This window comes from Gossypium hirsutum, chromosome A11 (assembly GCF_007990345.1).
Source record: "Gossypium hirsutum isolate 1008001.06 chromosome A11, Gossypium_hirsutum_v2.1, whole genome shotgun sequence".
NCBI lineage: Eukaryota > Viridiplantae > Streptophyta > Magnoliopsida > Malvales > Malvaceae > Gossypium > Gossypium hirsutum.
Genome location: NC_053434.1, coordinates 57241320 through 57265255, shown reverse-complemented (window position 1 = coordinate 57265255; position 23936 = coordinate 57241320).

The following is a 23936-nucleotide window of genomic DNA, read 5'->3' as shown; positions in this document are numbered from 1 at the left end:
ACAAGTAGATCCAAGCAAAATCTCTACTATTCTAAACTAGAAACCTCTGTTTTTAAGATATGTAGCTTCTTAGGTTTAGTAAGTTATTATCGACGATTTGTTAAGAACTTCTCAATAATAGCGTTACCTATGACGGAGCTATTATAGAAAGATGCTAGTTTTCTATTGTCTACAAAGTGTCAGTAAAGTTTTGATCAGTTGAAAAATTTGTTGACAGAGGCACTAGTGTTGGCACAACTTGAATCAGGAAAAGAATTTGTGGTTTATAGTGATGCGTGTCTGAGCAATTTGGGCTGTGTTTTAATGCAAGAGGGCAAGGTTATTGCATATGCAACTCGACAACTTAAGACTCACGAAAAGAACTACCCGACATATGATCTTGAATTGGTTGCAGTTGGTTTTTCATTGAAGATTTGGCGTCACTACCTTTACGGCTAAAAGTGTCATGTTTTCACTTATCATAAAAGCCTGAAGTATCTGATGACACAAAAAGAGTTGAATCTATGACAACGGAGGTTGTTAGAGTTACTAAAAGATTATGATCTGGTGATAGATTACCATCTGGGAAAAGCGAACATCGTTGCCAATGCTTTCATTTGTAAATCTCTCTTTTTTCTTCAAGCAATAAATGTTCATCTTCAAGTGAAGTGTGACGGTTCTATTTTAGTCGAGCTGAGGGCTAAACCTTTGTTTTTACAGGATATTTGGGAGCTACAATGTAATAGTCCGGTTTTAGCTAAATCAGAATAGTGGTTTTAAGACCACAAATCCGATGTTAAAAAATTATTTTATGTGTTTACAATATGTGAATATGTATGTGGGAAAATTTCGTGAAATAATTTTATCGTTTAAGTGGTTAATTTGAGAAAATGACCAAAATCGCGTAAAATGCAAAAGTTGCATTCTATTTGATAAAGGTGTCTAATTGCTATGGCTTATTAAATGAGAGATCCTTATGATGTAATTAGTCAATTGATAGTGGAGATGGACATAAATAGCCTTGAAATAGGTGACTTATTAATTTTTAATTAAAGGTTAATTTTGTAAACTATGTATTAAGTATAATAAAATAAAACAAAATGTAAAATAGTTGTCATCTTCATCAATTTTCAACCGAATATAGAGAAAAGAAACATCCATTGAAGCTCCTTAGCTTTGGCATTTGTGAGCTTAAATTGGTATGTGATTTTTGTTAGGTTTTTGATGATTTCTATGTTTTTGTGATTGTTGCTTCATGTTCTAGCTAGCCCATGCCTCAATTTTTGAAAGTGTTGATGATTTTGAAAGTTGACATTGATGAATTCATGTGTTTTTGGATGTTTGATGATGAAATATGAAAGCTTGGTGTTTGATATACATGTTTTGTAAAGTGATTTTGTGTAAAAATGCATATTAGGGATTAATTTGTGAAAAGATAAAAGTGTGTGGTTAAATGTGTGAAATTTTGAAAAATATGGGCTGCTAAGGACCTATAGAGAATTCATGTAACTGCCTGATTTTGGGTTTAGTTGGAATAGTGATTTCGGGACCACAAATCCAAAGTCAGAGAATTTATTTTATTATTAATTTGGTGTATAGCATGATTATACGAGTGCATGAAAAATTTGATGGATTAATTTTAGCGCTTGGAAGCTGAATTTTGAAAAAGGACTAAATCGCATAAAGAGAAAAAGTTGTGAATTGCTAGCAAATGGTGTTAAATGGCCATAGATTATAAATTAGGGGTACTTATATGCTAATAGGCCAATTTTTAAGGCATAGCCGGCCATTGAGACAAAGAAAGACAAAAAAATCAAGAGGTTGTTGGCATTAGGTGATGTATTTGACTAATAAATAAAATAAAGAGAAAATGTTGTCATCTTTTTTTTTTCTCTTCCTTCTTCCACTGATTTTCCCCCCAATAAGTAGCCATGGATCTTGAAACATTCAGCCACTTATTCCTCTCAAGTAAGTGATTTAGATAGTTATTTTTGATGATTTTGGTACTTTTGGAACCCTTGTAGCATGAGCTAACTAATGAGAGGACTATTTTGCAAAATGGTTGAGAGTCTACGATTTTTCCATGAAAGCATATATGTTGTTAACTGAAATTTTATGGAAGAATATGAGTTATGGTTGTGAAATAAACAACTTTTGTGAAAGAACTTCTCATGAAAATCCTAATAGGACCATTTTGTAAAAATTATAAAATAGATAGTAATATGATGGAATAATGGAAATTTTGGGTTGCTATAAGAGAAAAAAGGGTTCAGCTAGGCTTAAGACATGAAGAAATTCGATAAAAATTAATTTTTGAGCCTAAGGGTAAAATGGTCATTTTGTGAAAGTCTAGGGGCAAAATGGTCATTTTGCCAAAAATGTGAATTTTGATTGTCTAAATTTATTTAGTGATTAAATGAGTGAATTTTTATTATTTTAGATCAAGAAATACAAAATCTGAACTTAAACCTAGGGAAAGCCAAGCAAGTAGATTAAATCGACTAGTCGTCTACATTTTGTAATCCAATGTAAGTTGTATGTTAATAATGCAACTATATTTTTATGATTTGTGATTAAATTGATATTGTATAAACTGTTTTGATTGTGAATCTGAGTATGCATGTTAAGAAATTAATGTAATAAAGACTCCCGGTTGAACATTAGGAATAGATTTGGATATTCATGCCATGACATTAGGTGATATCTGGGCTACTATAAGACATGTCTGGGACATGCATCGGCCTCGAGATATACGAGCTAGTGTAAGACCTATCTGGGACATGGCGTCAGCTTGTTATATGTTAGTGTAAGACCTGTCTAGGACATGGCATCGACACTGATAGATGAGAGCCAGTGTAAGACCTGTCTGGGACACGACATCGGCCTCGATATATGAAAGTCAGTGTAAGACCTGTCTGGGACATGGCTTCTACTTTGATGTGCTAGCCAGTGTAAGACCATGTCTGGGACATGGCGTCGACATCTTATCCCATGTTTGGGGTTATTGAATATCCTATAGTATTACAAATGGTTCAACGGGAGATTTATGATTTATATCAAAATGAGAGAACTTATGACCATGTAGTGAGTGGTAGAGGTACCTAAATGAGAATTATGAAATACGAGCTTCATTTACGTTGTATGTTTAGTAAGGAAGGAAAGTGAGCAAGTTATGCTTATGATCACTTTTGTATTTTACCTGAAGTATGAAATGTAAATTCAATCATCGTTATATGCTTGGTGAGAGATGAATACGAACTAATAATATTTATGAATCCTCACCTTCATGTGCAAATTGAGTTATTTTAGGAGTATGATCCCTTATGGTAATTTGTAGTTATTTCATTATTTACTTGTGACTTACTAAGCTTTATACTTACCTTTTTTCCTTTCCGTTTTCTTATAGTGCCGCCAAAGTAGCTCGTGGGTCATTGCCTTAAGTTTGAGAAGCCAGTCACACTATCCCTGAAGCATTTGGTATAGCTAGTTTTATCATTTGATTATGGCATGTATAGGAACTAGTCCTTTTGTATTGGTCACATTGTTTTGGGCCAAACGAGTGGCTTGTCATAGTTATTGAGTCATTTTGTATAATGCCATGGATGGTGGCTAATATTGGTTATTGATAAATGCAAATGATGATCTTCTTTTGGGAATGAGTAAATTAAATGATTTTGCATGTTGTTGAGTTGTTTATAAATAAGTACAGTGACCCTAATGTATGGAATGTTCGGTTGGGGGCTGATTTATCCATGTGGTTGTGTATGAAATTGGTTTGTCTTGATGTGGTATGAACTAATGCAAGTAAGCGTAGCAAAAAGGCTTGGTAGATAGCCTTATTTTTGTCCACACAGGTAGGCACACGAGCGTGTTGCCCTATCGTGTGTCCCCTGTACCTCGAATTTGTAAGTCAGTATGCATGGTAGTAAGCACACGAGCAGAGACACGACTGTATGTCTCAGCTATGTAAAGGACACGACCTCTAGCCACGGGCGTGTGCCTTGGCCGTGTGCCCCTAGTTTGCTGCTGACATTAGAAATAGAATGTCAAGATTTTTACACATAAGCTACGATATGGGCGTGTCATGGCTGAGTGAGGGACACGGGCTATAGATACGAGCATGTGCCAGCCGTGTGAAAACCCCTGTAGGTTCGAATTAGAAAATAAATCCACACGGGTAAGGGACACGGGCGTGTCCCTATTTTGCTTAGGCCATGTGAGTCACACGGGCCTTCAACACGGCCGTGTCGAACTAACCACACGGGCGTGTGCCCCTGTTTCAAGTAGTATTGTTTCAAAGTTTCCAAAAATGTTCAGACTATCCCCGAACCATTTTCACAGCGTGATTTAGGCCTCATAGGACCATGTCAAGGTCTTATAGACAATTATTGAAAATTTTTAAATTTTATCGAGTTTTTATGATTTGGTTATGCTCATGTGCTTGTGTTTAATTCGAGTAATGCCTCGTACCTCGTCCTGACCTCAGATTTGGTAAGGGGTGTTACAATTCAACTAAGCATGGGTTTTGTCAAATTTTGTGTAATTTGTGTTTTTGTGAAATAGGGACTAAATTGAATAAATGTGAAACTTTAGGGGCTAAAGTGAAAAAATGCCCAAATATGTGTTGTGGATTAAATTGATTGAGTTGGTGATTAAATGGATTGATTTTGAATATATATAGATCAAGAACGAAAGAAATCAGATTTAGATTGTGAGAAATCGAAAGTTATCGAACAGTCGATCCAATCCCTCTATTCTGACTACGAGGTAAGTTCTTATGCAAATAAATGTCTTTAAATTGAATTATATGTGTTTACTTGTCATTGAATTATTATGAATGTCGAAAGAACAATTATGAGCAAGAATCTACAGAGTTACGACATCCGAAAGTCCCGTACGAACCTTAGGAATAGTATAGGATACTAATGTCATGACATTAGGTTACTGAGATGAAATTACATGTAAGACAATGTCTGGGACATTGGCATTGTATTATGATTACATGTAAGACCATGTTTGGGACATTGGCATCATTAATTGATTATATGTAAGACCTTGTCTGGGACAGTGGCATCGATATGTGATAACATGTAAGACCATATCTGGGATATGGCATTGTACGAGCTTTATGTGATTGCTGACGATTCCGAATGGTTCAATGGGCAAAGTCAAGTCGAGAAAGAATGTGTGAATGAGTTAAACGACTCAGGTACGTACGAGATTCATATGAGTATTGAAAAGGGAAAGTATTAGATGAACTTGATTAAGGCATTGAATATATGTTCAATGAGAAAGGTTTGTAAATTTGAATGTGATTAGCTATGTTTAGCATATTTGAATTGATATGCAAATATCTATGTGTTGACTTTATTTGTATATGGCTTACTAAGCTTTTGAAGCTTATTTTGTGTGTTCTTTCCCTGTTTTATAGATTATCGAAGCTAGCTAAGATTTGGGAATTGTCAGGAAACATTATCACACTATTGATCATCTCGTTGGTACTTTTGAGAGTTTTGAATATATGTTATATGACATGTATAGGCTAGTGTCATATTGGTATGTTTGAGTTATGATTTTAGCCATGTGATTTGGCTTGTAAATGTTGGTGTGTATGTCCATTTAAGTTGGCTTAAATTTATGTTTTGGATAAGTGTTACATGTGATGTATATAATGTCTTATGGTTTGGCATTGTTTGCCATGGTTATTGATATGACTAATTGGTAACTCATTTGGTTAGTTATAAATGTTTGAGGAATGGTATATTATGGTATAGGTTATAGATGATGAATTGTTATGTCTGAGAGGCATGATTTAGTTGATGGTAAGGTGATGAAAATACATGTAGAAGTTATGTGAATTTGGTGATTTCAGTATATTGATTTGGTATGTTTTTGAATATGGAATTAAGTAGTTAAAATGGTTGAGGATAGATGGCATGATATGTGTATGAATTGGCATGTTTTAGCTGCCTATATATGTAACGAATTGGTACTATTGTGGTTACTAGGTATGCTTGAAAGAAGGGTGGAAAATTGGCTTTCCAAATAGCCTATTTTTGTCCATACAGGCGTGTGTCTCAGCCATATGTGACACATGGTCATGTTACACGGCCGTGTGTCCCCTGAGGTAACCCTTCGAATTAAAGTCAGTATACCTTACAGGTTTGGCACGGCCTAGACACACGGGTGTGTCTACTGGCCGTGTGTGGCAGGCTGTCACATGGGCGTGTGGTCAGCCGTGTGACCCAAGTCCGTAACCTCTTTAGTTTTCCCACGGCCATGGCACACGAGTGTGTCTTCAACTATGTGGTACAAGTCTGTATGTATGCTCTGTTTTCACACGGCCTGTGACACAGGCTTGTTCGGTAGCCGTGTGAGGCACATGGCCTGTTCACACAGGCGTGTGACCCTTTAATATTGAAAAATTTTCTAAGTTTCTCAATCTTTGCAAATGTTATCGGTTTAGTCTCGAACCACTTCTAAGCATGTTTTAAGGTCTTGTAGATCCTTATAAGGGACAATGTGAATGATTTGAATGGATCTTATATATGAATGCATAAATGTATATGTTATGTATGTGAACAATGTGTATTGTTCGGTAATGCCTCATAACCCTATTCCGGCGACGGATACGGGTTAGGGGTGTTACATACAATTTAATGATTCGAATTTGTTGGTAAAAAGAAGAATGGTTGAAAGTGGTCAAACAACTTATTATAGTATTGGTGTGGATAAAAGTTTATATTTCCATAATTGATTGTGCGTACCTGATGATTTACAACTGAAACAGAAAATTTTAAATGACGCTCACAATAGTGTCTATTCATTACACTCAGAAAGTACGAAAATGTATTGTGATTTAAAACAAATTATTGGTGGTCGGGAATGAAACGTGAAATTTTTGAATTTGTATCTAAATGCCTTGTGTGCCAACAGGTAAAGGCTGAGCATCAAGTTCCATTCGGATTGTTATAGCCTATTATGATTCCCGAGTGAAAATGAGAGCGTGTAATGATGGAATTTGTATCAGGTTACTATTGGCACCAAGAAAGAAATATGTGGTTTGAGTGATAGTTGATCGATTAACGAAGTCTGCACATTTTATACCTGCATGTACATATTATTCACTTGGTAAACTAGTGGAGTTGTATATATCAAAAATAGTCATGTTGTACTGTGTACCATTATCAATAATTTTTGATCATGATCAGAGGTTTACCTAAAGGTTTTGGGGTAAATTACACAAAGCTTTAGGTACTAAGATAAAATTCAGTACAGCTTTTCATCTGCAAATGGATGGTCAATTAGAGTAGGTAATTAGGGTACTTGAAGATTTTCTCTGATGTTGTATATTCGAGTTTGAAGGTAGCTGGGAAAATTTTATTCCATTGGTTGAATTTTCTAATAATAACAGTTATCTATCGAGCATTAAAATGGCACCATACAAGGCTTTGTATGGTTGAAAATGTAGAACTCCTTTATAATGGACTGAATTAAGCGAGAAAAGCTTTTCAGAATTTATTTGATTCGCGAAACCAAAGAAAAAGTTAAAGTGATATGAAATTATTTAAAAGATGCTTTAGATCATTAGAAGTCATATGTTGATTTAAAAAAGAAAGATTGAATTTTAAGTCGGTGATAGAGTGTTTTTGAAAGTATCGCCCTAGAGAAAGGTTCTACGTTTTGGCTAAAAGAGGAAGCTTAGTCTGCGTTTTATAGGGCTGAATGAGATTACTGGGAGAATTGGGCCGGTAGCTTATCATTTAGCTTTACCATTGGAATTAGAGAAAATTCATAATATTTTTCATGTTTTGATATTACGACGATACAAATCTGATCCTTCACACGTGATTTCACTAGTCAATGTGGAAATTCAGCTTGATATGTCGTATAGAGAAGAACCAGTTAAAATCTTGGCTCGAGAAGTAAAAGAATTAATAACTAAATGTATAGTTTTGGTTAAAGTTCATTGCCACCATCATAGGGTTGAAGAAGCTACCTAGGAACCAGAAGAAGCTATGACAATACAATATCCGAACCTATTTCTTGGTAGGATTTTCGGGGACGAAAATTTCTTTAGGGGGAGAATTGTAACAGCCTATTTTTAGTGGTGTCAAAAAAATGTGGTTTTGGGATCACAATTCCGAATATTGAGTTAATTTTATCATTTATTTAATTCCTATGTAGTTGTATGAAAGTTGTATAAAAATTTGGTTGGGAAATTTTAGCATTTAGATAGTTAATTAGGGAAAAATGATTAAATTGTAAAAATTATAAAAGTTAGTTTTATTAGTTAAAGGAGTTAATTAGTTATGGAAATGAAATCATATGAACTTGAATGGAAATTAGACACAAATGGGTATGAGTGGAAAGTTGTAACTTTGGTTTTAAGGAAATTTAACTAATTTTTAAAGGTTAGTTTAGTAGTAAGACAAATAAGTGGAATTAAAACAAGAGAAGAAGAAAAATCATCATCTTTCTTGAGCTTGAGACCGATTAGATGAAAAAGAAATTTTAGCCTGTAAAGGGGGGAGTTTCGGTTGATGAGAAACTTGTATGTAAGGGTAATTGACCACCGTATTTGTTAATTTTTGTATTTTAATGATCGTTGAAGCTTAACCCTTGCAACCTGTATGTCATTTTGTAGAATTCTGAAGAGTTTGTGAGTTTACCATGAATAAATTTTAGTGTTTTGTTGTTTCTGAATGAATTTATAGTTTTGAGGATGGTTTAAGATGTTTTTGTAATGTAGTTGTGAGTCGATTTTGATGGTAAAGGCTTAATTGATTTAATTGCTAAATTTCAAGGGTTTCTAGCTAATAGCTAGTTATTTAGGGATTGTTCAGGGACTATAGAAGATTTGGTACAAGCCTTTTTAATTTAATTTGTTTAAATTTAGAAGTTAAAAAATATTAAGGACTAATTTGCAAAGAATGTAAAAGTTTGGGGGTAATTGCATAAAATTCCCCTAATCAAGAAGTTGCAGAATTTTATGCTAATAAAATGTTTTAAGGTGTTTAACTGAATTGATTGAGTTAAGTTATTATAATTAGATCAAGAAACGAGCGGTTCTGTAGATATACGCGGGAAGGAAAAACGGTTGAGTTGTTGGATACTAGTTGTCACTGCACATGTAAGTTGGTACTAATATTCCTATGTTTATATTACTTTTTATTCTGTACCCATTTCATTATAATTAAATCTAATGTTAGTATTATCTATTGAATTACTAGAAAATAAATGATAGTTGAATAAATGAGTATGTGATATGATATCTAGCAAGCCATGAGCCGATGTTTATTTAGGAGGCCTTGAGTCGGTGGTTATTTAGCAGGCCTTGAGCCGGTGTTTATTTAGGAGTCCTTGAGTCGGTGATTATTTAGCAAGCCTTGAGTAGGTGATTATTTAGTAGGCCTTGAACCGGTGCTTAAGTAGCATGCTATGAGCCGGTGACTATTAAGCAGGCCTTGAGCCGATGGTTATTTCTAAGGCCATGAGCTGGTGTTTATTTTAGTAGGCTTGAAGCCAGTGAATTATTAGCAGGTACTATTATCAGTGATGCATACTGTAATGATGGCTTCAGATCCTGCATGTGTTGCGGATACTCTGAAGCTTATGTGAACAACATCGTGAGTTGGTTGAAGTGTAACACCCCTTACCCGTACCCGAGGTCGGGATAAGGTACAAGGCGTTACCAGACAAACATACAAACATTAAACTAAAATACGAGCCATAAAATTTCATTCATATTTCAAAACGTTCATTCACTTACACATAGTCCCTTACTTGAGTCTATGAAGCCCAGAACATACTTTAGAAAGGGTTTGGGACTAAACCGAGAACTTACGAAAATCTTGGAAATTTCATGCTTTAAGGCTCCACACGCCCGTGTCCCAAAGTTGTGTTCCATACATGGCTGAGACACATGGTCGTGTCTCTGCCTGTGTGGAATATACCTAGGCTATTTTCCAAGCTTTGTCAACCTTAATCTCTTACACACTTATACAAAATCAAAAGCATATAACATGGTATTCATTTAATGATTAAATATTCTCAATTAAACCACAAACATAGCATTTGTATGTCATCATACATGTGTCTCTCATACTCATTTTACCTTGTTTATTATAGTACCACTTATACATTTATACCAAGATTATCATCTTACAAAATATCTTCAGCTTAATCATCAAGCATTCATATTTTAAACTAGATCATATCTTTATAAAATACCACAATTCAGATACGCAAAATAACATGTTTGCCTGAAACCAATTCAACTCCATACCCAACAAGCATTACATGGAGACTAGTCATATATATATACATGTCATGATACATATCATTCTCTTTCTGTTTTCTTATAAACACATCATTTATTTCATTATATCAATATTTCATATACCATAGTTTCCATGTATTCCACATATATTTATTTTCCTCCTCCTCCTCTCCATTCCACATCCTTAATGTATATAACATTCTTGTAAGTACGATTTCACAATTTACTAATAAATGCTCACATCAAATTATCCACACGAGTCATAGTCACTTACTTATTTATAATTCAAGCTACAGAGCTCCAAATTAAGATATGTAAATTTCCCCTAAAACTAGACTCACATATCTTTCCACCATAAAATTTTCAAAATTTTTTGTTTAGCCAATTAGTACAGTTTATTCATTAAAGTTTCCCCTATTTCACTTTCTGACAGTTCCGACCTCTCTTTACTAAAAATTAATTATCTCATAGTACAGAACTCGGATAATGTTCTTGTTAATTTATCTTGAAAATAGACTCATTAAGGATTTTAAAAATATAAGTTTAAGCCTCTAATTATTTTTATCCAAAATTTTGTGATTTTCTAAAGTCAGAACAAGGGATCACGTAATCATTCTGAACCAGTCTCACAAAAACATAAATATCTCAAAATATAGAACTTCTTTTCTTTCTCTGTTTCTTTTATATAAAATAGACTCATTAACATTTAATTTGATATCTCATTCAGTCTCTAATTCAATTTCTACTATTTTTGGTGATTTTTCAAAATCACGTCACTGCTACTGTCCAAAACAATTTTATTGCTAATTCACTCTTTCACACTTTCTTTGTATTAACCTCATTTTAACATACATATCACAAATCATTTTCACCACATTTCATACATCACAAGTATAGGCCCATGATCACAAGGTCACCATAAAATCATCCTAATGTATAACTTACTTGTTTATAACCTCACCACATCCTGGTCACTTAATGAACACATCATTCACATAATCAAGTTCCTGCACTTATTCATCACAAAACTCACAAAGCAATACATAGAGAGTCTGTAACGCCCCCACGCCCGAGACCGTCGCCGGAGTCGAGTATGAGGTGTTACTAAGCTTAATTTAACATATTTAGAACTTTGGATTATTTATTTCTACATTCACAGCTTTTAAGCTACTTGCATCACAGTCACAAGAAAAATCATATCTTGAGTTACGAAACTCGAAATCAAGATCCGTAAATTTTCCCCAAATCTAGACTCATATACCTATCTACTAATTTTTTTCTAGAGTTTTTGGTTGGGCCAATTAGTGCAGTTTATTAGTTAAAGTTACCCCTATTTTAGGACTTGATTGGTCTGACCTCTGTTTACTACGAACCACATTTCTCTCTGTAAAAAACCATATGACTATGAGGTTTCTTTCTAATGAAACTAGACTCAATAAGGATTCTGAGAATATAAAATACACTACCTAATTATATCTTTACAATTTATGGTGAATTTCTAAAGTTGGAATAGGGGATTCAGAAATTGCTATGACCCTGTTTCACTAAAATTCAAATATCTTGTAACATATAATTCCTTTACCTGTTTCATTTGTTTCATGTGAAACTAGACATAATAAGCTTAAATTTGATATGTATTCCATCACTAAGTTCATTTTCTATGATTTTTAGTAAATTTTTAAACTCGCGTCAGTGTTGCTGCAGTATTCTGTTTATGGCAAATTTCATCCCTTTTATGAGTTTTTATGCACAAGTATCTTAATAATTTTCCTTAACATCAAATATAATCTAAACTAAATATTTTCATAATTTATCATTATCAAGCATTTCCTCAACCATTCCATCACCATACCATAAGATCATTTACACAAAAAAAGTATATTGCTATACATGCCATACTTAAATTTACAAGCCATTACCAAAAGTCTTCCGGATAGTGTGACTGAGCCTTCGACCTATCCCGACTCCTGAGCTGGCTTGTCCAAAACTACAATGAGTAAGAAGGAGGGAGTAAGCATAAATGCTTAGTAAGTTCATATGCAAATAATAAGTAACATAACAAACAGTCATACCAATCAACATTAGCATGTATCACTAAAACACATATCACATTTTTAATCATTTTTCATCATCTTATTACCTTATCGTGGTTGTATCAATACTCAACCCGAGGGTTAAATACATACCTGTCCAAAACAACCATTTCACATCACTCACCAATACTTCTCTTTACATCTCGAATATTCCTCCATTGAGTAGAACTTTACCCGTTGAACACATCGGAATATAATTCGGATACATGGATAACCTGCACTTAAGTGCCATATATGCAATCAAGCAATCATGTAACCCGCCCATAAGCGAACTCGGACTCAACTCAATGAGCTCAGGCGTTCGCATCCATAAGTAAACTCGGACTCAACTCAACGAGTTCGGATGCCTAGTTACATCTCACGAACTCGGACTCAACTCAACGAGTTCGGACATTCGCATCCATAAGTGAACTCGGACTCAACTCAATGAGTTCGGATGCTCAATCATCCTAGTGACATGTCACTTGTATCCTAATCTATTCCTAAGGTTCAAACGGGATTTTTCCTCGAACACTTATCCTTGCCGTCTTCCGTAGAATGCCGAAATCAATCTCGGTAACAATTATATTTAACAAGTAGTTCACATAATTTACATATTATTTGAAATTAACCACAAAGCATACATTTCATAATAAAATTCAGCATAACATATAATTAACATCAATAAATTAAAAATAACCATTATGATACATTATTTACACATGAACTTACCTTGGTACCAAAATACAAAGATTTTGCAATTTAGTCCACAATCTTTTCTTTTCCTCGATTGAGGTCGATTCCACGTCTTTCTTGATCTAAAATAACACATTTAGCTTATTTAATACTCACATTATCAAATTAATCCTTAACTCAAATTTTGGCAAAATTACAATTTTACCCCTAAACTTTTGCATATTTACATTTTTGCCCCTAGGCTCGGGATTAAAATTTATTCCTTATTCTTATGTTTTACAACATGCTGATCACTTTTCTATTCTATGGCAACATCAAATTCTCACTCTAACATGTACTTGTGACTATTAGGTATTTTTACCGATTAAGCCCTTTTACTCGGTTTTGCTTAAAATCGAGTAGTACAAGTTGTCTAACATAATTTAAAACTTCATATTCTATCATAAAACATCAAAATACACAAATTTCACCTATGGTTATTTTTCCAAATATAAACCCTAGGTTAAATTATTGCTAACATAAGCTTTATCGAGTTACCAGAATCTCAAAATCGTAAAAATCATTAAAAACGGGGCTTGGAATCACTTACTATGGAGCTTGGAAGCTTGAAACAAACCCTAGCTATGGAGAACCCTTGAAATTTCGGCCTAATGAAGAAGATGGACAAAAATTGGCTTTTAATTTTGTTTTTAATTCATTTTAATAACTAAATGACCAAAATACCCTTACTACTAAACTTTCCAAAAATTCCTTCCATGTCCTAATTTTGTCCATGAACTTAAAATTGATCAAATTTCTATTTAAGACCTCCTCATTAATATTCCAAAACAATTTCATACTAAAAACTTCTAGAATGCAAGTTTTGCAACTTATTCGATTTAGTCCCTACTTTCAATTTAAGCACTTTAGGCATAGAATTTCATCACGAAATTTTCACACAATCATGCAATCATATCATAAACCTAAAAATAATTATAAAATAATTATTTCTATCTCGGATTTATGGTCACGAAACCACTATTCCGATTAGGCCCTAATTCGGGATATTACAACTCTCCCCCCTTTAAGGATTTTCGTCCTTGAAAATCTTACCAGTAAACAGATGTGGGTATTGATTTCTCATAGTTTCTTCGGATTCCCATGTAGCTTCTTCTACTCCATGCCTTTTCCACAACACCTTCACAAGTGCAACATTTTTATTCCTTAGTTGTTTGACCTCTCGAGCTAAAATCTTAATCGGTTCTTCTTCGTAGGTCATATCTGGTTGTAGTTCAATTTCTGTCGGTGAAACTACATGTGAAGGATCCGAACGATACCGACGTAACATAGATACGTGGAACGCATCATGAATCTTCTCTAATTCAGGTGGTAATGCTAGCCGATATGCTACCGGTCCAACTTTTTCAATTACTTCATACGGCCCAACAAAACGCGGACTTAATTTGCCCTTCCGTCCAAATCTAAGGACTTTCTTCCACGGAGTCACCTTTAAAAATACTTTATCACCAACTTGAAATTCAATGTCCTTTCCCTTTAGGTCTGCATAAGATTTCTGTCTATCTGAAGCAGCTTTCAAACAATCTCGAATTATCTTCACTTTTTCTTCAGTTTCTTTTATTAGATCAACTCCATAAATCTGATTTTCCTTGAGTTCAGTCCAATACAATGGCGTTCGACACTTACGACCATATAATGCTTCATAAGGTGCCATTTTCAAGCTCGTCTGATAACTATTATTGTAAGCAAATTCCACCAACGGTAAGTATCTTTCCCAACTTCCTTGAAATTCCAATACACAACATCTAAGCATATCTTCCAGAATCTGAATTATTCTTTCTGATTGTCCATCAGTTTGTGGATGAAAAACAGTACTGAAATTTAACTTCGTACCTAACACGTCTTGCAACTTTTGCCAAAACCGCGAGGTAAACCTTGGATCTCTATCTGAAATAATCGATAATGGTATTCCTTGTAATTTAACAATTTCTATAATATACAGTTCAGCCAACTTGTTAAGAGAATAATCCGTACGTACCGGGATAAAATGAGCCGACTTAGTTAATCTGTCAACTATTACCCAGATGGCATCATTCTTTCCCGGAGTCAATGGCAATCCTGAAACAAAATCCATAGTAATCCGATCCCATTTCCATTCAGGAACCATAATAGGCTGGAGTAATCCTGAAGGTACTTGGTGTTCAGCTTTCACCTGTTGACAAATTAAGCATTTGGACACAAACTCTGATATATCTCTTTTCATTCCATTCCACCAATACATTTTCTTCAAGTCATTATACATTTTCGTACTACCTGGATGAATCGAGAAATAACCATTATGTGCTTCCTGTAGGATCTTTTAAATCAATTCCTCATTCTTCGGTACACAAATCCGATCTTTAAACATTAAGCACCCATCAGAACCAATTCTGAAATCTGATCCCGTATCAGCTTCACACTGTTTTCTTTTGGCTAGCAAATCTTGATCATTTTTCTGAGTTTCAGAAATCTCTTGTAAAAACATCGGTCTTGCTCTTAACTCTGCTAGAATCGAACCGTCATCTGACATTTTCAACTGAGTGTTCATAACTCTCAAAGCAAACAACAACTTTCTACTTAAAGCATCGGCAACCACATTCGCTTTTCCCGGATGATAATCAATAACAAGCTCATAATCTTTCAATAACTCCAACCATCTTCGCTGTCTCAAATTCAAGTCTTTTTGTGACATCAAGTATTTAAGACTTTTGTGATCGGTATATACTCGACACTTTTCACCATACAAATAATGTCGCCAAATCTTCAAAGCAAACACCACTGCAGCCAATTCCAAATCGTGAGTAGGATAATTCCTCTCATGAGGTTTTAACTGCCTCAAAGCATAAGCCACCACTTTTCCTTCTTGCATGAGTACACACCCCAAACCATTTAGAAAAGCATCACTATACACCACAAATTCTTTACCTAATTCGGGTTGTACCAACATTGGTGCTTCAGTTAATAACTTTTTCAATTCTTCAAAACTCTGTTGACATTCTTTCGTCCATTCAAATTTAACATCCTTTCGGAGTAGTCTAGTCATAGGAGCAGCAATTATAGAAAATCCATTTACAAACCGCCGATAATACCCAGCTAGCCCCAAGAAACTTCTAACTTCAGTTACGTTTTTCGGTGGTTTCCAATCAACAATGGCTGAAATTTTACTAGGATCAACCCGTATACCATCACCTGAAACAATATGACCCAAAAATCCAACTTCCCGGAGCCAAAATTCACTTTTACTAAACTTAGCATATAGCTGCTTATCTCTCAAAGTTTGCAAAACTATCCTCAAATGCTCAACATGCTCTGTCTCATCTTTTGAATAAATTAAAATATCATCTATAAACACCACAACAAATCTGTCCAAGTATGGCCGAAATATGCGATTCATTAAATCCATAAACACAGCAAGAGCATTTGTCAACCCAAATGGCATAACTAAAAATTCATAATGACCGTACCTTGTTCTAAAAGCAGTTTTAGGCACATCCGACTCCTTTACCCGCAGTTGGTAATACCCAGATCTCAAGTCAATCTTTGAAAACCATGTCACTCATTTTAGTTGATCAAACAAATCATCAATTCTTGGCAACGGATACTTATTTTTGATTGTCACCTTGTTTAACTGCCGATAATCAACACACAACCTCATAGAACCATCCTTCTTTTTCACAAATAACACGGGAGCACCCCAAGGTGAAAAACTCGGTCTCACAAAACCTTTATCAGTCAACTCTTGCAACTGCGACTTTAATTCCTTCAACTCTGCTGGTGCCATTCTATACGGAGCAATCGAAATCGGAGCTGTTCCCGGTATCAAATCAATACCAAATTCTACTTCCCTGACTGGAGGCAAACCCGGCAATTCTTCTGGAAATACGTCCGCAAATTCACACACAACCGGCACTGATTCAACTTTCTTTTCAACTTCTTTTGTATTAATTACATACGCCAAATAAGCTTCATAACCCTTTCTCAGATATCTTTGAGCCGACATTGAAGAAATCACACTAGGCAATGCCTCTGATTTATCTGATTCAACCCGCAGAGTTTCACCATTTTCACACTTTAACTCTATAACCTTTTCTTTGCAATTTATTTTAGCATCATGCAATGTCAACCAATCCAAACCCAAAATAACATCAAACTCATCAAACGACAACAACATCAAGTCGACCGGAAAGTAATGATCCCGAATCATTAAAGGAAATTTCTTACATACTTTATCAATAGTCACACATTTGCCTAACGGATTCGACACTCTAATCATAAATTCTGTGTTCTCAACAGGTATATTCATACTAGACACCAATTTCATGCACACATATGAATGAGTAGAACCGGGATCAATCAAAGCAATAACATTAACATTATAGAGAGAAAATGTACCGGTAATCACATCAGGTGAGGAAGCATCTTCACGTGCTTTAATAGCATAAGTTCTAGCCGGAGCCCTTCCTTCAGGTCTAACCGGTGCATCCCTGGCTACATTCTTACTGCTTGTTTCACTTCCAACTTTTCTCGGATACCTTCCCCTCGAGTCTGCACCACTAGCTTTTACATTCTGAAATTTTTCTTTCTCAGCTCTCTCTGGGCAGTCTCTAATAAAATGATCTGGAGAACCACATCGAAAACATTCATTTGCTCTGCACGGACCAAAATGATTTCTACCACATCGCTGGCACTCGGGTTTAACAAATCTCGAGTTCCCTACACTAGCTGCAGAAGTATTCTGAGATTTAGGACCCACATTTTGCTTCTTATAATTCCCATATAATTGTCCAGCTGAAGCTTGGGAATGAGGATTCATATTCCTTGACTTTCTAGGTTGCTGTGAAAATGAACTACTCATCGGCCTTTTCTTCCAATTTCTAGTCTCAGCCTCTACCTTTTTCTTTTCTTTAAGTAGTTCTTCAGCCTTGCAAGCTCGATCAACCAGTACTACCATTTCTTTTAGTTCAAGGATCCCGACAAATACTTTAATGTCTTCGTTGAGCCCGTCTTCAAATCGTCGGCACATCTTGGCTTCTGTAGGAACATATTCCCTGGCATACTTACTCAATCGAACAAACTCTCTTTCATATTCTGAGACTGTCATATTACCTTGCTTTAGCTCAAGAAACTCTTTACATTTCTGATCAATAAACCTTTCACTAATATATTTCTTCCGAAACTCTTCTTGAAAGAATTCCCAGGTTACTCTCTCTTTCGGTACCACCGAAATCAAAGTCTTCCACCAATTATAGGCTAAATCTCTCAACAAAGATGTAGCACATTTCAAACATTCTTTAGGTGTACAAGATAATTCATCAAATACCCGGATAGAATTTTCAAGCCAGAACTCTGCTTTCTCTGCATCATCATCAATATTTGCTCTAAATTCTTCAGCCCTTGTTTACGAATTCTGTCAACGGGGGTTTTGTGAAATTTTATCATATCCATACCTTGAGGCATCGGGGGTACAGGTTGAGGAATTGGGGGAGGTGGGGAGGTCGTACATTTGGGTTCGTACGAACGAACTCAGAGTACCATGCACTCATCATTTGGAGAAAGGCTTCCCGATCCCTTTCTCCTCCTCCCTGACCAACAGTAGGAGGTGGGTTTTCAGTCGGTGCTGCCCCTTCAGCCGGAGCTGGCGCATTACTCTCTACTTCATCTGCCACAGCTGGATCGGGATCCATTTACTATATAAAAATCATTTAAAAAGGTCAGAAGTCGTCACACTATCACAATTCATACATATGGCATGTATAGCAAAATCCGTACATACAACACGTAGTCCGAGAACCGACTAAACCTGGCTCTGATACCACTAAATGTAACGCCCCCACGCCCGAGACCGTTGCCGGAGTCGAGTATGAGGTGTTACTAAGCTTAATTTAACATATTTAGAACTTTGGATTATTTATTTCTACATTCACAGCTTTTAAGCTACTTGCATCACAGTCACAAGAAAAATCATATCTTGAGTTACAAAACTCGAAATCAAGATCCGTAAATTTTCCCTAAATCTAGACTCATATACCTATCTATTAATTTTTTTCTAGAGTTTTTGGTTGGGCCAATTAGTACAGTTTATTAGTTAAAGTTACCCCTATTTCAGGACTTGACTGGTCTGACCTCTGTTTACTACGAACCACATTTCTCTCTGTAAAAAATTCATATGACTATGAGGTTTCTTTCTAATGAAACTAGACTCAATAAGGATTCTGAGAATATAAAATACACTACCTAATTATATCTTTACAATTTATGGTGAATTTATAAAGTTGGAACAGGGGATTCAGAAACTGCTATGACCCTATTTCACTAAAATTCAAATATCTTGTAACATATAATTGCTTTACCTATTTCATTTGTTTCATGTGAAACTAGACATAATAAGCTTAAATTTGATATGCATTCCATCACCAAGTTCAATTTCTATGATTTTTAGTAAATTTTTAAACTCGCGTCAGTGTTGCTGCAGTATTCTGTTTATGGCAAATTTCATCCCTTTTATGAGTTTTTATGCACTAAGTATCTTAATAATTTTCCTTAACATCAAATATAATCTAAACTAAATATTTTCATAATTTATCATTATCAAGCATTTCCTCAACCATTCCATCACCATACCATAAGATCATTTACACAAAAAAAGTATATTGCTATACATGCCATACTTAAATTTACAAGCCATTACCAAAAGTCTTCCGGATAGTGTGACTGAGCCTTCGACCTATCCCGACTCCTGAGCTGGCTTGTCCAAAACTACAATGAGTAAGAAGGAGGGAGTAAGCATAAATGCTTAGTAAGTTCATATGCAAATAATAAGTAACATAACAAACAGTCATACCAATCAACATTAGCATGTATCACTAAAACACATATCACATTTTTAATCATTTTTCATCATCTTATTACCTTATCGTGGTTGTATCAATACTCAACCCGAGGTTAAATACATACCTGTCCAAAATAACCATTTCACATCACTCACCAATACTTCTCTTTACATCTCGAATATTCCTCCATTGAGTAGAACTTTACCCGTTGAACACATCGGAATATAATTCGGATACATGGATAACTTGCACATAAGTGCCATATATGCAATCAAGCAATCATGTAACCTGCCCATAAGCGAACTCGAACTCAACTCAACGAGCTCAGGCTATATAATAATTCAAGAATATATATTAAGTCCGCACACTCAGTGCTATATAATCAACTCGCACACTTAGTGCTACATAATCAGACTCGCACACTTAGTGCTACATAGTCAACTCGCACACTTAGTGCTACATAGTCAAACTCGCACACTTAGTGCTACATAGTCAATTCGCACACTTAGTGCTACATAGTCAAACTCGCACACTTAGTGCTACATAGTCAATTCGCACACTTAGTGCTGCACAATTTAAACCCGCACACTTAGCGCCAATCTCATGGTCATAAATGTTTATACCCGCACATTTAGTGCCGAGATCAACAACTCAATACATCTCACCTCTTTTCTTTTCATTCAACACTTTCATCATCACATACGTACATGCATATATATATATATATATTTATTCATTCCATTCAGCATCATTACATAAACGTTATGACCATTTGAATTAATACCAACTATATGCTTAATGACTTACTTTATGTTGGGTAAAATAATTCCGAGTCGGCTACTCGATGACCTTCGATTTCCCCTTGTTGGACGCCTCTCCTTTAGGTTCTTGAGCTTAAATAATACAAATAAGAGTATTCAATATTTAACCCAATAACATGAATTTATTTATCACATTCGGCAATCACATATCATTAAATTTTCAAACCAAAATGTCATTATATGACCACATATACACATATCCATATACTTAAGCTCAATAATTATAATGTAATATCATGTACCCACTTTAAGTATATTGCCGAATATACTTAATCATACATACACCTAACCAAAACAATTTCCTAAAATCTTTATATCATTTATACACTAAGCCGAATACTCTCACCAAGTTCACCTATATTCTTCAACAATTCCTTCATTGATCAAACACATATTCGGCTAAAGAAATGGCAATTTTAGCAACCTTCGATTTAGTACTTAACTTTTACCACATATCAAATAACTCATTTCCTTACTCATGTGACCACGTATATTCGATCATGCATACACACATAAAATCAATTTGGAGACTCTATCAATCCAACATACATTCGGCACCTTCATCCACCATTCTACCAAGCATGTAATATTCAAACACAACCAAACTCACATTCGGCCCTAGCTCATAACAAGGTAGCCGATTCTTTTTATAGTTCAAACACTCCTCTATCATCATTCACCTAACTTTAACATGAAACAACAAAACTCACCATTTCTCATCCAAATAACATGAACAACAACCATTTCTTGAACACTTTCTCATGACCGATTGCTCATGTTACCAACAAGATTCAAGATTTGAACATGGGCTATTTAGAACTCAAGTCAATTACTAAAACATGCATGCATCTCAAGGACAACATCAAACATACCTTAGTCTAGCAAACCACCATAGCCGATTTTCTCAAGCTTTTCCCCTTCCTTTCTTTCCTCTATTCGGCCAAAGATGTTCAAGAATGAACACTTTTTTTTTGTTTTCTTTCTTCAATTCACGGCAACAAGGGGGTATGGATGAGACCATATTATTTTTTTTTCATCACCCTTCCTTTCATTATTTAATCACCATGCTCATTATTTTATTTTTCTTAACATACATCACTAGCATAACATGTTGGAGACATGTTTCCACCCATAGCATGGCCGGCCACTATGCTTTAGTTTGGCTAATTTGACATGCAAGGACAACACTTTCCCACTTTAATACTATTTGGTCCTTACTTATTTACCTATCATAATTTTCCAAGTCTTTCAACTAGATCCTTTCAAGCAAAATTCACATTCCTAATATAAAATTAAAACATCAAATTTTTGTACAAGTACTATCACACATATAAGATATGCAAATAAAATTTTAACTAAATTTTATGACTCGGTTTTGTGGTCCCGAAACCACATTCCGACTAGGGTCGAATTAGGGTTGTCACAATACATGTGACCTAGCTACATACTATCTGTATCATCCAATCTTTCCGAAGGTTCAACCGGGATTTCTCTCTCTTTTCCAACAATTTCACCAATCAAGTAATTATCCACAAACATATTTCCCATATTATTATAAAATATCATAATACAAGTAATATTGATGTATTACTTACATATAAACTTACATCTCATTTCATATCAAGGCAATAACATTAAATTACACATTGCCTTATTAAAAATCATATGAACTTACAATTTCTAATATCCATAATCATAGAAATCACATTTATGTATGATAATTCAATGCACTTCATGTACCATAGACATATTTTTAAATCAATTCATAAACTTGGCACCATAATCATTTAATTTAATATAATTCAATTAATTCACTAAATTTAACTTTCAAATATAAATTACAGCATTATTGCTGTATTATTATCATACCAACTTACATACTTTCAACACCTCGGAAATAATAATGAATATATCAATTTTACATTGAAACATGCATAAATTAATGCTTCTTATACATATGAACTTACCTCGATACTAAAACGGCCATTTTACCAACTTTCCTAATTTTCGATTTTTCTCTCATTCTAGGTTCAAATCTCATTTTCCAGGGTCTAAAACATCATATTTTACTTATTTAATTAATGTACTATTCAAAAAATTCCTTAACTCAAACTTTTGAAAAATTACAATTTTGCCCCTAAACTTTTGCATATTTACACTTTTGCCCCTAGGCTCGGGAATTAAACTTCATCCCTTATTCTTATGTTTTATGACATGCTGATCACTTTTCCCTTCTATGGCAACATCAAATTATCACTCTAACATATTCTTATGACTATTAGGTATTTTTACCGATTAAGCCCTTTTACTCGTTTTCACTCAAAACCGAGTAGCACAAGTTGTCTAACATAATTTAAAACCTCATATTCTATTATAAAACAAAAAAATAAACACATTTCACCTAGGGTATTTTTCCAAATATGAACCCTAGCTTAAATTATTGCTAGAATAAGCTTAATCAAATTACCGGGATTCCAAAAACGTAAAGAACTTGAAAAACGGGGTTATAACGGACTTACTATTGAGCTTGGAAAGATTGAAAACCCTAGCCATGGCTTCCCCCATGCTAATTTCGGCCTCCATGAGAAAGATGAGTCAATTTTGGCTTTATTTTCCCTTTTTATTTCTTTTAATTACCAAATGACCAAAATGCCCTTCCTTACTAAACTTTCAAAATTTTCATCTATGTCCAATTTTTTTCCATCACTTAGAAATTGGTAAAATTTATATTTAAGACCTCCTAATTAATATTTTAAAGCAATTTCATACTAGAAACTTCTAGAATGAAAGTTTTGTAACTTATTCAATTTAGTCCCTAACTTCAAATTGAGCACTTTATGCATAGAATTTCTTCACGAAATTTTCACACAATCATGAAATCATATCATAGACCTCAAAACAATCATAAAATAATTATTTCCATCTCAAATGTTATGGTCTCGAAACCTCTGTTCCAACTAGACCCAATTTTGGGCTATTACATGAAGTCAATTTGAATGAATATTGTTATTCTAATCATTTGAAGTGAGTTGAGAACAAAATTATGAAATGCTTTATGGTCATATATCATATGGTATCTTAAAGATGTAAATTTTCTAATTCTAGATGTTTCGAAAAGCTAAAATGATGGTATATTAGCAAGCACTGATAGCTTCATGTTTTATATATTTATAATCAGGAAAAAGTTACATGATGTTTGCTTTATAAACTTATTAAGCTA